Here is a 16949-nt window from a genome sequence, read left to right on the forward strand (position 1 = left end):
CACGTAGCAGATCTAGTACCAAGCAGTAGTCACATTTCAGATCCATGGCAGCTAGGTTTCGGTTCATTTATTCAGTAACAATTTCGATAGGGGAAAAAGATACAGCCTACAATGCGATGAAATAGGGCTGCACTTTCATGATTCTAGATTTCAAAATTGAAACCGAACAAAGCCGTGAATAAGTAGAAGTAACGTCATGAACTTCATAAAAAGACGAGTCTCGTCCAGTTGATGCAATACCCGAAAATAAATTCAGTCATTCCCTCGTAAACTTTACTGCAGTGAAACATCACTGTGAGTGTCATAACGTTCAGTGAATTGTAAGTATATTTTGGTCGTACAGAATGTGAGAAAGGTATGGAGTCATATCATGAATACCCCATTCAGTGTGATTATTCCCGTTTTAGCATTACTAAATGACAAGCGATACAACACGGTAGACATAGGCCCCTATTCTGTAACTACTGTTTTATGAAAGTGGGAAGGTTTAAAAAGATTATCTTAGAGTGAAGATTTTCCCAACTGCTGTGCAGTGGCTGTGTTTATGTCAACGTAGTTATATGTATTTGTTATGACATATCATTTTTGCGACAGTACTCATAAATTATGACTACATAAATTTGTCAATTCATTATGACGTAAACAATTGTGACAATGCATCACATAACCAACAAAAAGTCTCACCCCTTGATTTTACGCGAGGACTTCAAAAAGGTGGAAGGGATCAACCAAGTCAATCTCGTGTTTTCCATATTTTCTGAAAGAGCCATTATTCTTCTACATCATTTTTAAGTTTTGGGTCATACAATGAATGGGAAAAGTATGTTTTCAGCAGTTTTTCTATAACCCTTTTTTGTAGAGTTGAGTGACCGGGTATGTCACTTTTCATTTCTTGAAAATCCTTTGAACACCCTTCACTTTCAACGCTAATAACCTTTGAAAGGATAATGCTATACGCCTTGAAAGTTGACATTAATCATGGACAGAATTTCAGCTAATGATAATTCCTTCAAAGTTGCTGCTGCGGTGGTTTACTTTTTTTGTCCCATACAGCCAGCACCAGCAGGATTTGGTAAAGATTAAGCACTTGAAGAAACCCTGTACTTCAGAGACTCTTTTCTCAGTTCACGCTTTTTCAGAGAGTGCGCTTTCTCCCTAATAGTACTTGTACTTAGATAGGCTGGGAGAGTCCATTTATTTTCATTTTAAAGCTTGAAGAGTGTGTACATACTTTCATAATCTGTCCTTAACTAAAAATCCATGTCTGGAGACTTATTGTTGGTTTTGTGCAGGATTACATTTGGTACTTTATTCATGCATGATTCATTACCACAAAATTGTATCGACATTGATCGCAAATTTTGAGTAATGTAGTCACGGGTAAGCAATTTTGTAAGAGATTTAGACGAAAAGAGAAAAAATGTCACACTTATTAATGAATCGATTTTTATTTCAAATTTTCAGTGTTTTAGCGAGGAATGGTTCCATTCTTATTCTTGGGAAATTAATTACAATAAAAATTTATGTCACGTGCATGCGAATAGTTTGAAAAAAAAGTGACGTCTGATTTCGCTTGGCTCGTGTGTTTCTTGTTGAAAGTACATGTATTGACAGAGTAATGATGTACAGTACTCGTAAAAAATAACGGCTATTGTTGATGGGGAACGAAGGAAAGGGCACGTGAACAATATTGGGTTTTCCTCTGGAATTCCTCTAAAACTTAACTTCATGGACTGCATTATAACCTGTCTGCTTTACGCTGGCTGCAAAAAGCGAAAAATACAGTGTATGACTACAGTATAGTGGAACCATGGTATTCAGGCATAGGACCAAGAGTCGTTTTGGTGTGCAGCATACCATTCACTTACAGATGACATCTCATTTCTTGAAAGCTTAGTTTCTCATTTATCATAGTTCGTATAAGGTAGTTGAAGTTTGAATGACTTTTCCGTGTCTTTGGGTAAAGATGAATGCGAGCTGCATGGTGCTTTACTACACTACTTGTACACCCATTCACGTTCAAAGGACTTGAACCACGATATGTTCTGCTAATGGCTACTGAAACCATCCAATATTTTGTGCAGATGCCATACTGGGACATCACCTAGATATAGGCATAGAAGACCACCTTCCAATCAGTTGTCATCGCTGTGGAAATCTATAAACGTAAAAAGGCCGTTTTGTTATGCCATGAATTTTGATGTAGATGTTCATGCAATGAAGTTGTAAATTATTTCGTGACATTGAAAATACGTTACGGGTTATACCTATTCGCCTCATTCTGGAAAGGCCGTTATATTTTTGATAAGTTACTGCTTGGATGTGGAATCGTATTGATGCATGCAAGAAATTGGTGAATAAAGCTTGATTTATTGTTTTATGTCAACGAATATAGATGGCTTCATTTTTTTTTTCATTATTACGAGGGTGAACGTGAGAAAATGAGTAGCTGATTTCAGATAACATACACAGTGATTTCAAATGAAAAGTTATTTATTCTGATACAGTGTTTGGAAAGCATGCTTGAAGGCAACATGTTACACTGAAATGATATTAACTGATAAAGAAAAAAATCCATTTTCAAGGGTAACAACGATACAATAACTAAGTCATATTGTTAGCTTTTAGAATACAGGCACAGATATACTGCATTGCGATTTACATGACAGACTCTGTTTGTACATGTATCGAGTTCCTACTGTATTTTCTCATCACATCCGACAAAGCTCTACATCGCAGAGTTATAGCTTCCTCTTACGTAAAACCACGGGTTTATAGGTGGTACCCGCAATGCACTAAATCAATGTCTGACTACGGTGGAAGTTGGAAGCCAAGAGTCAAGAATTGTAGCAGTTCATGTCTTATCAGTTCGGGTGGAAAATTCAGATTTTGGACCTAAAATTTTACCGTCCGCTCAATGTTTGTTTGTTTGTTTGTTTTGATGCTTTTAACTTGCTCTTTGACCTTTGAGGTTGACCCTATACGTGGCCCAAAACTTTCCCTAGTAAATATTTACCTGTAATACAAGGTACCCTGCATATGTACACAGTAAGTTTCATGAAAATACCGTCAGGCATTGCAGAGATATGGGGAAATCGTGAGGTTTTACGAATTTGACATGGACAATTGACCTGTGACCTTGAGCGTGTGCATCCAATAGCTAAGAGGTACGACTTCGTCCACTCATACATGATACATACAGCTGTAATAATATGCCAAGTTTTATCTCGACACTTCCAACGGTTCTTAAGTCACGCGGTCGACAAAAATAGATTACGGACAGAAGAACGGACGGACGGACAAGCCGAAAACAGAATGCCTCCGACAACACTTCGTAGCGGAGGTACAAAAACATAACGAATACACGTATACACACAATAACATCATTCTTCAACAACAGAACCCTTACGTTAGGATAAGGGTAACCCCCCCCCCCCAAAAAAAAAAAAAAAACAAAAAAAAAAAAAAAAGAAAGAAAGACATGCTGCTTAAATTCTACAATGAAACTAGCGACAAGACAAGTTTGAATCAGTACATAGTGTATATATAGCGATGACAACCGACACGCACAATACACATTATGGATAAGTCATAATATACGTTTTGTACTTGACATGGCAAGGTTATTATACAAGTATGGGTGCCCATCAGTTTCTGCCGCATGGATGTTCGGGAGCATAGATCCCTGATTATAGCACTGTAGGAGATGACAGAAGGTGGATTATACTGTAGTTAATGCAGAAGCGACTGACGGAGCTGGGCAGCAAGATTTTGACCTACCTTCAACATACATGTATTTTGCTTTACATGTATTTTTAATGCAACTGCCTTTAGATGATTCTCTATGTAGACTGCTTTCCTTCTCTTTTCAACTGCAGGTAGTGCTGCATTGCATGGAAGTAGAAACATGTATACAAGTATAACACAATTTGATTATGCATCCCTTCATCACATTTTGCTGACATGACTTCTTTGTTCGATAAGAAAAATTGTACTTAAGTCAATTTAATTTTGAGAAACTTTAGTGAACGAGACAGTTGATCATTTTGTAGACTACGACAAACGACTCTATCCATTTATGTGTGTGTGTGTGTGTGTGTGTAATTTGAAAGCAAATTGCTTTGTGCATATGTATTAAAGACCCCTAATAAGCCTTAAAATATTCATCCGTTAAGTCACGCATACACATTATACCTTTACTTCACATAATACCTAAATTTACGTCCTCTTTAAAACTGACCAAAAAAAAAAAAAAATAATCAAAATAAAAACGAACGGAACACACAACTTGGTAGTCAGGGACTGTAACAGAAAGTGCACCAAGGCAGCGACATATTGAGAGTTTATGTGTTACTCGCACTCGTACTAAGTAATATAGGGTAATCTCACGGAGATAGATTGTTACGCTGCAAATTATGTTCCTTCAATGCTTGTGACAAATGTGGAACAAGTGTAATGAATCTTCTTTGAGGAACCGGATTTGAAAAAGGAACAGAAATTAGCCAAAGATCATGCATGCAAAAGAAAGCAGTGTGTACAGCAGCCTTACAGCGCTGATTGTAAAAGTTAAGTATGCCAGCAGTCAACAGTCATTTACAGTAAGTCATGTGAGTTAATAAAAATAATCATGACTGTTAACTTTCGGGTAATTTTACATTTGACTTTAGCTCTTACCGATTATTGCAATGAACGGGATAATTATGTGAATGCGTCTAATATCATTAGATACGGCGAAGTTTAAGCTAGATCACCAAAGAAAAGGTCAGTATTTCAAGAGGGTTTTTTTTTTCTTTTTTTTTTCCAAAGACAATTCCTGATTTTTTAGTCTGCTCTTCCATAAGACCTTTCTCCTCTTATCGAGGTAAGACTGCGTCTCCGTTAACTTGAAGTGGTGCCCTCCAATTACTTTTACTCACTGATTTATTACTCCATGCTGATGAAGCATCATCTTGTGGAGCACATCAGTGATGTTCCTGTTTCAACCCACCCATTCCCGTCAAATGATATGGATTCAGGCTTGAAGAAAGTAATGTAGAACTGGCATTCTGCTCTGATTGAGACTTTTCACATAAGTCCTGCTCCATTTTAAACTCGCAATTTTCGACTTTAATAACTTGACGGAGTTTTTCTATTTTCGCTGTACTTTCACTACGCAAAATGCTATCAACAGTACTCTGTAAAGGTACGTCGCAAATATCGTTATGAGGTGAGTTGAACAGAAACGCACTATCTTCTTTGTGTGTATCTAATTCATGATCGGGATATTCATGTTTCAACACGATTTTTTCCGTTGAGTGACGCGTAGCGCGGTCTGAAAGTGAGGCAGAAAAGGCAATCTGCTCTGACTGAGACTTTCCGCACATGTCCTCCTCCTTCACAACCGTGAAAACGTCAGTTTTGACATCTTGAAGGAGTTCTTGCACTTTCTCTGTAGTTTCAATGCGCGAGATATCTTCGACCTTACCCTGTGACGGTGATCCGCAAATATCGTTATGACAGGACTGGAGCCGAAAATGTCTACACAGCTTCAATTCTGAGATGACCGCTCCGTGTTTTGCTTTTCGACATTTTACGAATTGCCCCAATTTATTACGACATTTCTTTTTTGTTGGCCGCCCAACTGCAGACCTGTTTCCATCACGACTGTTAGCTGTTTTCAAATATACATGGCACGTATTAGAGTCACCTAATCCTAATTTGGAGTATTTAATGCACCAACGATGATGTACAGCATCATCTTGGTGTCCAATGAATCGTCCTTTACTGTCACGCTGGTGAGCCCTTTTAGACGCACCGACAGACGCCTCCTCTGATGGCACGGGTTCAGCAGGATTGTTGGATGCGTCCTTACGTCTAGAATTATCCGTCTGTTGGAGGCTCTTTTGAGAGTCCGCGTTCCTACACAGATGTGACCCGTCATCTAGGTGTTCAATGGATCGTCCCTTACTGTCACACCAGTGAACCCTTTTAGACGCACGGACAGACGCCTGCTCTGATGGCACGGGTTCAGCAGGACTGTTGGATGCGTCCTTACGTCTAGAATTATCCGTCTGTCGGAGGCTCTTTTGAGAGTCCGCGTTCCTACACAGATGTGACCCGTCATCTAGGTGTCCAAGGGATCGTCCTTTACTGTTACGCAGGCGAACCCTTTTAGTCGCAGCGAAAGACGCCTCCTCTGATGGAACGATTTCACAAGGACCGTCGGCTGTATCCTTCCCATGTCTAGAATCACACGTTTGTCGATTGTTCGTAGAAGATCTCGCGTTCTCGCACAGAAAATGAGACTCGACATCTGTGTGTCTACTGCATCGTTCTGTACTGTGAAGGTGGAGACCCCGTTCAGATGCACCTGGACAAACCTTCCCTAATGACGTTTTTTCATCAGGACTGTTGGATGTGTTTTCAGGTCTAGACTGATACTGTCCAAGGGTCTTGTGAGAATCGGTGTTCACACACGTATTCGAACAATTCGCGGCATCATCAGTACCATTCGTTCTTCCACGACTTGGTCGGGATCGATGAGGAGAGCGGTCTTTTGGGACCTGTGCCAACCATCTCTTAGTACACTCACGTGCACCTTTGTTTTCCACATTTGTCATTATTTCAGGTTTTTCTTGAACACGTGCTGTTTCTGTTGTTTGTTGTATCGGCCGTGCAAATACACCCATATTTTTACGCTCTGCATTGATTTTGCTTGTGATTTGATTCATCAAACTTGCTGGACCTTTTAAGAACATCTGCTCATTATCATTGGAACACATTGACTGCAACACTCTAGTGACATATTCATCGACACTGTACTGAGAAGGTGACGTAATTTTTGCACTTAAGTTTACTTGGTAAGGTTGCAACTGGGTTGCTTTCGACTTGTTGAGCGAGGCATCTTTATCATTAAGCGATTTTCTGCACTCTTTTGCTGTGGTTTGCACTGAAAAGTGCGGTGACGCTCTTGTACCTGTGTCTTCGGATACGGCATAATCAGTATCAGTCCCCATCCGTCGTCTGTGTTCCTCTGTTCCTGTATCGCTTAAACTGTATACACGCACTATCTTCGGGCATGCTAGGTTATTTACCACATCTGGCACATTTTGTGTGTATTCTAATTGTTCATCGGCCTCCACAGAAAGGAAGTCATCACTGCTATTATCGGACTCGTCCGAACATTCCTTATCGTTCCTTTTGACACACCATTCGTCATCGCTGTCCTCTAACCACCCGTCGTCACTGGCGTTGCCGTCATCATCCAGTGCGATGTCTAGCAGGGCTGATTCCATTTTGGAGCGTTTCCTTTTATACGATAGTCTTTGTGATATCCATGTCGCTGTTCTCTCACATGAGCAAGGAACATAGATCATGAGAACTCAGTTCTGCCAAAGGTCCTCAGAATTTTCCTGCACAGAACCACAAAAAAAAAAAACAATATCATTACACAGCAACACATTGATAGCGATATAACATGAAAAATGATACTGTCGCATGATATGCGACAGTGAACGATTACTTTTTATGTTCAGCAGAATACAATCGGACTGAGATAATATGACATTCAGGTCCAAGCTCCAACTGCCATGGATGTTAACGTACAACACTACAGGCTGCTACGCCTGCCGGAGTGATGATCGTTGAAATTTTGTTTGTTGAGGTCCTCAAGAGCTCCCAGCTTTCAGGGGAATCTGATAAGCACCACCTTCATAGCTAGCATTTTTTAATACCCAAGGATGATTCCTGCCGAGTGTCTGAACTTAACCGGCACATTTCAGTGATGGACATGAGGTAATAAATTTGATGGTCATAGCTCAAAGCTATGAAAGGTTATTGAGAGGACACCACAATACTACGTGTAATATGTAAAGTGCTTATAAGTGCTTAAAAGTTTGTGGACATTTTGACTTTTGGCTTGACGGACTTCACCCATATTTGAATTTGATCGGAATCTTGTTATATCATAGTGGTGGTGTGGCGGAGTACACATCGTCACTGTGAGTACAGTGCTTATCAGAGCAAGGTCATTGACTATTTGACCTTTGACCTTGTCGGACTTCATCCATACTCAATCTTGACCGGCATTTTTAGGTTATGTGGTGTGAGTTTGGTAGACATAGCTCAAAGCTGTGGAAAACTAGAGAATACACCAAATTGTTGATGACGCCGCCGACGAGGAGGATAACGCCGCCAACGAACAGGACAACGGAAAAGTGACGCCTAAGATCTGTATGTCTCGCTTTTGCTACGCGGGAGAGACAAAAGCCTTCACTAAACTGTACTTTCTCCGCAAGAAATCTGCTCCCTTTACTCATATATGATAAGCCTTTCTGATGGCTTTGAATTAGAAGCAAGGCCAAGAGAGAAAGAATTGAAAGAGAGATGAAGCATTGAGTGTTTGTTCCAAAATCATCGTGTCACTGCCTTGAACTGGTTTTTGATAGCTTAGTGGTAGTGCCGCTGCTCAGTATGTATATAGAATTAGGTGACGGAGGGTCGAATCCAACATGAGAGTTCCTTCTTTTTCGCTTGATATTCATAGAGCAGTGTATTACAGATCGTTCACCTTTACCTAGAGTGAGCATATAAACTTGTATGTTTCCGTGTTAGTTGCTACTGATAAAATTTTATGATTTAATACATTTTACATTCCAGGGAAACATGCAGGTTATGCTCAGTCTAAGGGAAGGTGCATTCCAATGTCTTGTAAATTAATTATTGGGGAAAGAAATCACCTCACACAGATATAACAAGTGAACACGGCAGATCTTGAAATTTTCCCTACGATGACATCATCAAAGTAAAAGCGGTGATACCTGACTCGAAAGGCAGTCTGCTCACCTATACAACATTTGGAGAAAATCGAACTGGAAAATGACCGAGACATGCACAAATTATATCAGGGACAATTACACCATAAATTGAAGGAGAATTCCGGGCCAGTTAAAGAGGCCCTGAAATCCAAATGCATGTTGATTTGTGTTGATTTATGATACCCTCAACATCACTTTTGCGGTGAAACGAATATCTAGGAACATTACATATATTTTTAACGATTTTTTCTTCTATTTTTCTTCAGATTACTTGGGAACGCCCACAAAAAAATCCTTCCAAACTTGTATTCCTCAGATGACCTCATCTGTCAATCATTGCTAAAGTACTAAAATGTTTAACAAAAGACATTGGAATGCACCTTCCCTTCGACTCAGCATAACTTGCATGTTTCTGTGATATTAATGTGACTAACAAAAGACATGAGGAGGGAACATGCAAGTTATGCTAAGTCGAGGGGAAGGTGCATTCCAATGTCTTTTGTTAAACATTTCACTACTTTAGCAATGATTGACAGATGAGGTAATCTGAGGAATATTGGTTTGGAAGGATTTTTTGTGTGTGTGGACGTTCCCAAGTAATCTGAAGAAAAATAGAAGAAAAATCGTTAAAAATATATGTAATGTTTCTAGATATTCGTTTCACCGCAAAAGCGATGTTGAGGGTATCATAAATCAACACAAATCAACATGAATTTGGATTTCAGGGCCCCTTTAAAAGTGATTAGAGTAAATACAGCACAACAATGAAAATCTGATCAGAGGGGATTAAACACAATGACGTTAGAAAATGGAAAAGTTTTGCTAGTTTTTGATACAGTTCTGAAACAGTTGATATGAACATAATTATGGAATTGAGTATAAGCTGATAATGTTGTCACCACATAATTAATATTTTACATTTGTGGTGTACAAAACATGACTTTTTTCTGTACAAAAGTGACAGACACACTGTTACTCGTGGCTGAATATTTTGAAAAAAAAAAAAAAAACAAGAGACCCGCGGGTCTAGCGCTCACCTGAGTATCGCAAGTTCACCTTTCACGCAGTCACTAATCTAAATTATTCACAGCTCTACTAAAATTTGACCAGGCATTCTCAAGTAGAAGATGAAAATGTACAATAAGGGCCCAAATTTTTTAAGATTCCTTAATTTGGGGGGATTGGGGCCCCCTGGGGCCCTCTGGGTGTGGCATGGTGCCCATTTTGATAAATTGAGATCCTGACCCCCTAGGGATGCTACCTGCCAAGTTTGACGAAAATCCATCATGAGGTTTTCAGGAAGAAGATGAAAATGTACAATTCAGGCCCCCATTTGGACCTTCCCACCCCCCCCCCCCCGCCCCCAAGAGAGGCACCCCTGGATCTGCTATGAACAAACTTGAAACTACAGCCATTAATGTACTCACTCATAGTATTATCTTAGCTCTATACTCTCTTAATTTCTAGGATTTATTTTTAAGTCCTAAGGATTTATTTCTTTAAGTCCTAGCGGACTGTAAATACGGACAAAACCTTAGGACTTAAAAGTAAGTCTTAGCTAGGATTTAAAAATTTAAGTCTATGTTCGACTTAAATTTCAAGTCTATAGGATTTATTTTTTAAGTCTTATTAGATTACATTTAAATCTTTCTTAGACTTGTTTTTAGAATAAATCCAGCTTGGATTTAAACGATAAAAGACTTATTTTAAGCCTTCCTTGGATTTATTTCAAATAAATCCATCGTGGTTTTAAACTCAGACAACTGAAAATGACAGCCAATTGATGCACTTTCTTCACATGTAAAGGTCTATTTATTTTAACAAAATCAAACTGATGCATTTTTCACAAACATCGATAAGTTACAAAATATAGAGATGATTGTCATACACATGTAGGCTCCAGAAAAAATGAAATACGACATGATGAAAACAGAGCATATTTTGCAATAGTCTCAGATGGTCACATCTTCACATTCATGTTACTGATGCTTCTTTCACTGTGTTCTGTAAACAAGTTACTAGACGACTGGAACCTTCATTGCCAAATAGATTACTTTTTTCACTTTTTTTTTTAAAATCTTGCAAGATGACTCCATATGACTTGATTCACTTTCATTTTATGTATTTCTTTCCCTGGTGAGCATCGTTAAGTCGTAAGATGGAAACTATGAACAAATGTAAGATTATATATGAATTCTAATAACTTAAATTTTAGAAATGATGCTGTGTAATAAACAATACAGCCTCCATTAAGTTGACGTTTAGATTTACACGCTTTGTACGTCCCATGCATGCAATTTAAAGAATATTTGATTTTTTTGGAATGATGCATAGTATAAATTTAATCAAGAGGGAAGTAAAGGCCAAAATTAGTGTAATCAAATTAGAAAAGAGAAGAAATTTCCCTACACAGAATGGTGTAAAGACTATGAAAATCAGCTACGAAATAAGGAAGATATGCCTCTTTTCAATTTCACACATTTCCAGAAAACAGATCTTGTCCAGTCTTTATGAACGTCCAAATGAGGGAATTGATGATGTCATTCCTTCAAAATTTTTACACTTTTCACCTGCATGTATTTGCATATTCATACGGACTAGTCAAGAAATGTTTTCTGAAAACGTGTTACATTTCCTTATTTCTTACCAGACTTCCCTAATTTTTCCACTATTCCGTAGGGAAAATTTACAATTGAATCCAAACTGTATTACATATAACAGTAGGGAGCAAGATCTATGTAAACTCTAAAGTAAATTCACCTTAAAACATTAAGAAGCTCAAATAACAGTTAACATTCTAAACTTACTTCTAAAATTCCTTGAATATCGATTGTCTGAAATGGATTTACATAAGTACATTTCCATACTGCATTTTGGTAGACAAAATGTTTGACAAAAGAATATACAAATTCCTGCTTAATCTATTGATATTTAAGAATCAATCTCAACTGATGACAGGGAACCATCTCAAGAGACTGTTCAAGTGAGATGGACCACTAGTTTCTTAATTACTTTGATGTCATATCTCGTAACAAAGCACTATGTTGAAGTGATGCAATCTGAATTTTTAACTAGAATTATCACTCATTGTGATTAATATACCCCCACCCACAATTGAGGAAATTAGCTCAACCAGGATTATTTTTTCTTACTTTTTAATAAAGAAAAAAAAATACCATGGCAATGCACTGTTCCACCTCTCAAATCAATTGCTCAAAAACTGAGTGAGCAAGATAGATAAACTGACGATTTCTATGGTTTTTACTAAAAATTGTGTAACCATGGCAACACAATGTTGGACATTAAGAAAACAATGAAGTTTGCACAACTATAGGCCCTATATCATAGCCGTCATATGTGCCAAATTTCAAGCTTAAATGCTAAAAGGGTGAGGGGTTTAGTTGAATTCACATTAGTGTATCATTTTCATGCAAAATATACTGTTACCATGGCAACACATTTTCCACACTGACAAAAGATTTTTTGCACATCTAGGTAATGTAGAGGTAACATGTGCCAAATTTGAAGCCAAAATGCTCTAAACAGAGACAGGAGAATCGAAATGTTTGCATGATTTTCATGGAAAATGCACCGTTACCATGGCAACAGATTGTTTAATGATGAAATATGAAGTTTGCATATTTCTGAACTACAATGGTTGCATTTGCCAAATTTCAAGCCAAATGCTCAAAGACTGAGGGAGTTACCTGAATCCAAAATATTCTTGTATGATTTTCATTCAAACTATGTTGTTACCATGGCAACACAATGATCAACAATGACGAAAGGTTAAGTTTGCACATGTACGTACCACAGTGGTCAGGTGTGCCAAATTTCAAGCTAAATGCTCAAAGACTGAGGTTGTTACATGAATCCACAATATCTTTGTATGCATTTTAGTGAAAAGATGCTGTTACCATGGCAACGCATTGTTCACCGTTGATGAAAGATTAAGTTTGCACATCTATATGCTAAAGTTGTTGCATGTGCCAAATGTCAAGACAATTACTCAAAGAGTGAGGGAGTTAACTGAATCCACAATATTTTTGTATGATTTTCATTCAAAATATGCCGTTACCATGGCAACACATTGATCGACACTTACGAAAGAATACGTTTACACATCTACATACCACAGTGGTCTTTTGTGCCAAATTTCTAGCTAAATGCTCGAAGACTAAAGGAAGTAAGCTGAATCCACAATATTTTTGTATGTTTTTTGGTTTAAAAAAAGCTGTTACCATGGCAACGCATTGCTCACCACATTGTTTCCATATCTATATACCATAGTGGTCATGTGTGCCAAATTTCAAGTCAAATGCTCTAAATTTGTTTAAGGTGCCCATCTGCGCTGAATCTATCCTTCCTCGTGGGTTCAAGCACATACTTTGGCTGGAAAACCAAAGTTTATTTCTTTATAAATAGAGAGTTTCATATTAAAGTGTTTAGCCACAATGTCATAATGAAAATAGCAACAAATCAGCGCTCAATAAATGTGATGGACAATGGCTCAACAACACTGTGGGAGTGATGAAAATTAGGTAATCGTTGAATAATTACAAAATTGTTCAGGGGAACTTAAACTTTCTTCTTTCAATTTAAATCAATGCGGATCTGGCATTACTTTTTTTTTTTTTCCATCATCAACCAGACATAATATACAGAAAACAAGCCAAAGATGAACAATAAATAAATTGAAACTGGACATGTATAAAAACTTGAAATATTGTTTAAATGTTCACGTAGCAATGCAAATGCAAAAGTGAGGCACACACATACATGATAGCACCTCTAAAGGAAACATTGCGGCATTAACTTTCCTTATTGTGTTATTTTCATTTTAAAAAATGCACACAAAAAAAAATTACAAGGAAACTTTACTACAACCAGGAAATGACAGACATGCTTCTTGTGTGCATGGATTTGTAGCTCAATATAAATGGAAAAGTGAGGCACACATAACATAACTCAATATCCATGAGTCAAACATTATGCATGATAGTATCTTCAAAGGAAACATTGCAGCATTTTACCTGTGTTACTTTGATTTAAGAATTCACCGAAAATTAAGAAAACTTTGCTGCACATCAGGGCAAGTCAGATATGCTTCTTGTGTGCATGGGTTTGTGGCACAATGTCGGAAAATCTTACTAGCATCATACACTGACGTGTTCTTGAAGTTCGTGGCTAATGCCCAGAACGAAGCCCTCACTCGGGATTGTAGCAGTACATGAATATGCCGCCACAAAATCAAAGAATGCTTCAAGCACCCAAGCATATTTGACGATGAAGACACAGTGGGCTTTAAAGAGTCTGTCAAATTCTTGCTTCCGGTCATCTCCAGCCTGGACTTAGTATGGTCTTGTCCAGGATGAGAAAATACTGGATGTACGTCTAGTCACTCCCTTATCTAAGCAGGGCTGGCTGAAGGTGGCATCTTTAGCATCACTGAACTTTGCGCTTCTCGCTCGTGATGTGTACGTTTCGCGCGGATCAACTTGGCGTTTCCCGTTTGTTAGGGCTTTCAGGTGGGAGAATCTCCAGATCAGAAGATGCTTGGGGCTGGGGTTGGAGTCTCTGCATCAGCAATGCCATGAACATTGGTTCCTACCTGAAAAGAGATTAAACATGTATAGCAGTACTGATATTTCGAACTAAATTTCACTTGAATCGTTTGAGCAAATGACAAAGGCTGCAATTATTATCAAATAAACTTTGCATCACATAGAGGGAAGTAAGTTCTCAGTGAGAGGGCACTCTGGAGGGAAAAAAATATTAAAATATAATTTTACATATTGATCTTAAATACAATGCACTAATAACATATTCATCACATAACTTTTAGTTTGTGATGTACAAGTAAATATTTCTGATATATTTCGGAACATGTTATTTTAAAACATTTTGTCTCACTGATCTGGTAAACCTCAAAGCCTTGAAAAAAATTCCCAGAAATCAGATTACTTTTTGCCATCATCGGGGTGGGGCCTACTTGATATTTACATGTTCCAGACTCATAAGATATTTGATGTACATATTATTACAAATCAATAGAAGTCAGCATGCATTTTTAATCCGTAATTTAATGAATTTAAAAGAAAACTGTCAAAACACAGTAGATACCCCTTCACAATACTCATTGCTGAATGTTCTAAAGTTTGTTTGAGAAGAATCGCTTCAAAAACACTGATATATCAGAGAAGAAAACTTTGCATTTCTCACGACAGCATGAGAAATTCAGATTTTTAAATTCCACCTGTTACTGAGTACATGCAGATTCTACACGAGTCTTGCTTTGTAAGATACAAAGCTCAAATATTCTTCTCTAAACATGAGCTGGTACTTAAAAGCCCAATGAAACATGCATATTGATAATTCTCAAAATTGGAAGCTCAGTGATTTGATCATGAACTGATTTCAAGTCTATAAACATTAAGCATATACTGTACTTACAGGCACATAGTCATTCTGCACCAGGTACTGCTGGGCATCCCTCGGGAGCATGAGAGGTCCTCTCCCTTTCTTCTACATGGGGATGTTGGGTCTGTGAAGCATCGCTGCAAGTAGTGACATTCCACAAAATTCCTATAGAATGGAACACAATACATTTTTTTTTTCAACTTTAAGTATTTCACCCATTCTCTTTAACATATTAGATATGACGTATTGTATCAGCTCTGACAATCCCTAACATTCAGTTTTCGACTTATTATCAATATCAGTCTATGAAGAGCAAACTCGTGCACATTCACTTTCCTGAAATGTGTAATAGCAATGAAGCATAAACAAATGAGTAAGTTTTACTCTTACACTTTGGACAGAAATTGTTCCAGTAATTATAATCAATGCCACAAGATCTATGAGGATTGGCGGAAGGACTTACTGTCTCCATCCATGTCTTCACATCTTCTTACGATGTCTTGCAACTAAGGGTGGTTTCGCTTGGCAAGTGCAAGATTCTATTGACATAAAATGGCCCCCATCTGTTCACCATCTCCTGCACTTTTCTCGGTACAACTGGGCAAAGTCCGCATTGATCTGAAAATAAACGCAAAAACTGTGAAATATCAGTGATAAGGAAGTGGAAAATGAAAAACAGAAACGCTTGACAAAAAAAAAAGGAAGAAAACAAATATGCTTCGGGGTATAAACGGTCATCATAGCCACACTTCTAGATTTTTATGTAATTAATTATTTCTTATTGGTCTCGAGGGTTGTATTTCATGCTGGAGGAAAAAATGAGACCGATATCTCTGATTTTTGTTTCAGATGTTATCGTTAAAATCAATTTTTAGAAATACCAGGGATGTCTTGCATATCTAAACACCAAGAAGGGATAGTCCTGACAGAGTACTCCTTGGAGTACAAATTATACAAATAACAGGTAATTTGCATTCCCTTTATCTTAAAAAATATTAAAAGTAAAAAATAAAAAAAGGCCTCATATATTGTAAAACTTCACTACATTCTCTCACTGGTGTATGTGATGCTTAATGCATACATCTCAGCCAGAAGTGTAGATCTGTAGAATTTTTAAGTCTAGATCCTTCTACTCAAACACAGATCACCACATTGATTATGCTACAAAGAGAAAGACTGGAGTAGATTACCTTTATCCAGGTGCGAAATCTTGTTCCATTGCACGAGTTAATTCCATACATTATTTGTTTCATACAACGCCTTCAACAATAACACTAACAGACTTACTAGTTCAAGAAAGAGTCTTGAATTCAGTGCAGAAATGGCAACCATAAGGCCTAGGTGTCCAGGCCTACTACTGAGTGGTAGTAATAATAGTAGAAGTATTTTCATGGAATGCAAATCAGTAGCACATTCACATTACATACACATGTACGCAGCCGAGTGCAAGTAGCATTGAAGTTGATTATTCCAGTAAAATGAGTGACATGATGCACGCTTGATAGTAAGAGTGTTGAGTGCACACACCAAAGGTAATTGTTCATTGTGACATCAGACTCAGTAGACCTAGTCATGCAGTGGAACAGAAACTGTTTATTAATTGTAGACCCCCTATTATAATATGGGAGTCAATAGAAATTGGTGATGTCAGCCAATATGGCCCATGCGATAGAAGTTTTTAAAGTTCAGAGCTTGACGCCACTGCACTGGCATTGCAACATTGGCGCCCTAAAC

At 37.9% G+C, this 16949-nt stretch overlaps 1 long non-coding RNA gene across 1 annotated transcript; it reads right to left on the reverse strand.

The window, feature by feature from the left end:
* Window positions 1–14248: 14248 nt before the first annotated feature.
* LOC140229182 (uncharacterized) lies at window positions 14249–16724 on the reverse strand. The gene is made up of 3 exons (XR_011901272.1): window positions 15679–16724; window positions 15249–15380; window positions 14249–14406 (listed from the first exon to the last, which is right to left on the reverse strand). It is a non-coding gene; the product is annotated as an uncharacterized lncRNA (long non-coding RNA).
* Between the last annotated feature and the right edge of the window lie 225 nt (window positions 16725–16949).

This window comes from Diadema setosum, chromosome 5 (genome assembly GCF_964275005.1).
Source record: "Diadema setosum chromosome 5, eeDiaSeto1, whole genome shotgun sequence".
Classification (NCBI taxonomy): Eukaryota; Metazoa; Echinodermata; class Echinoidea; order Diadematoida; family Diadematidae; genus Diadema; species Diadema setosum.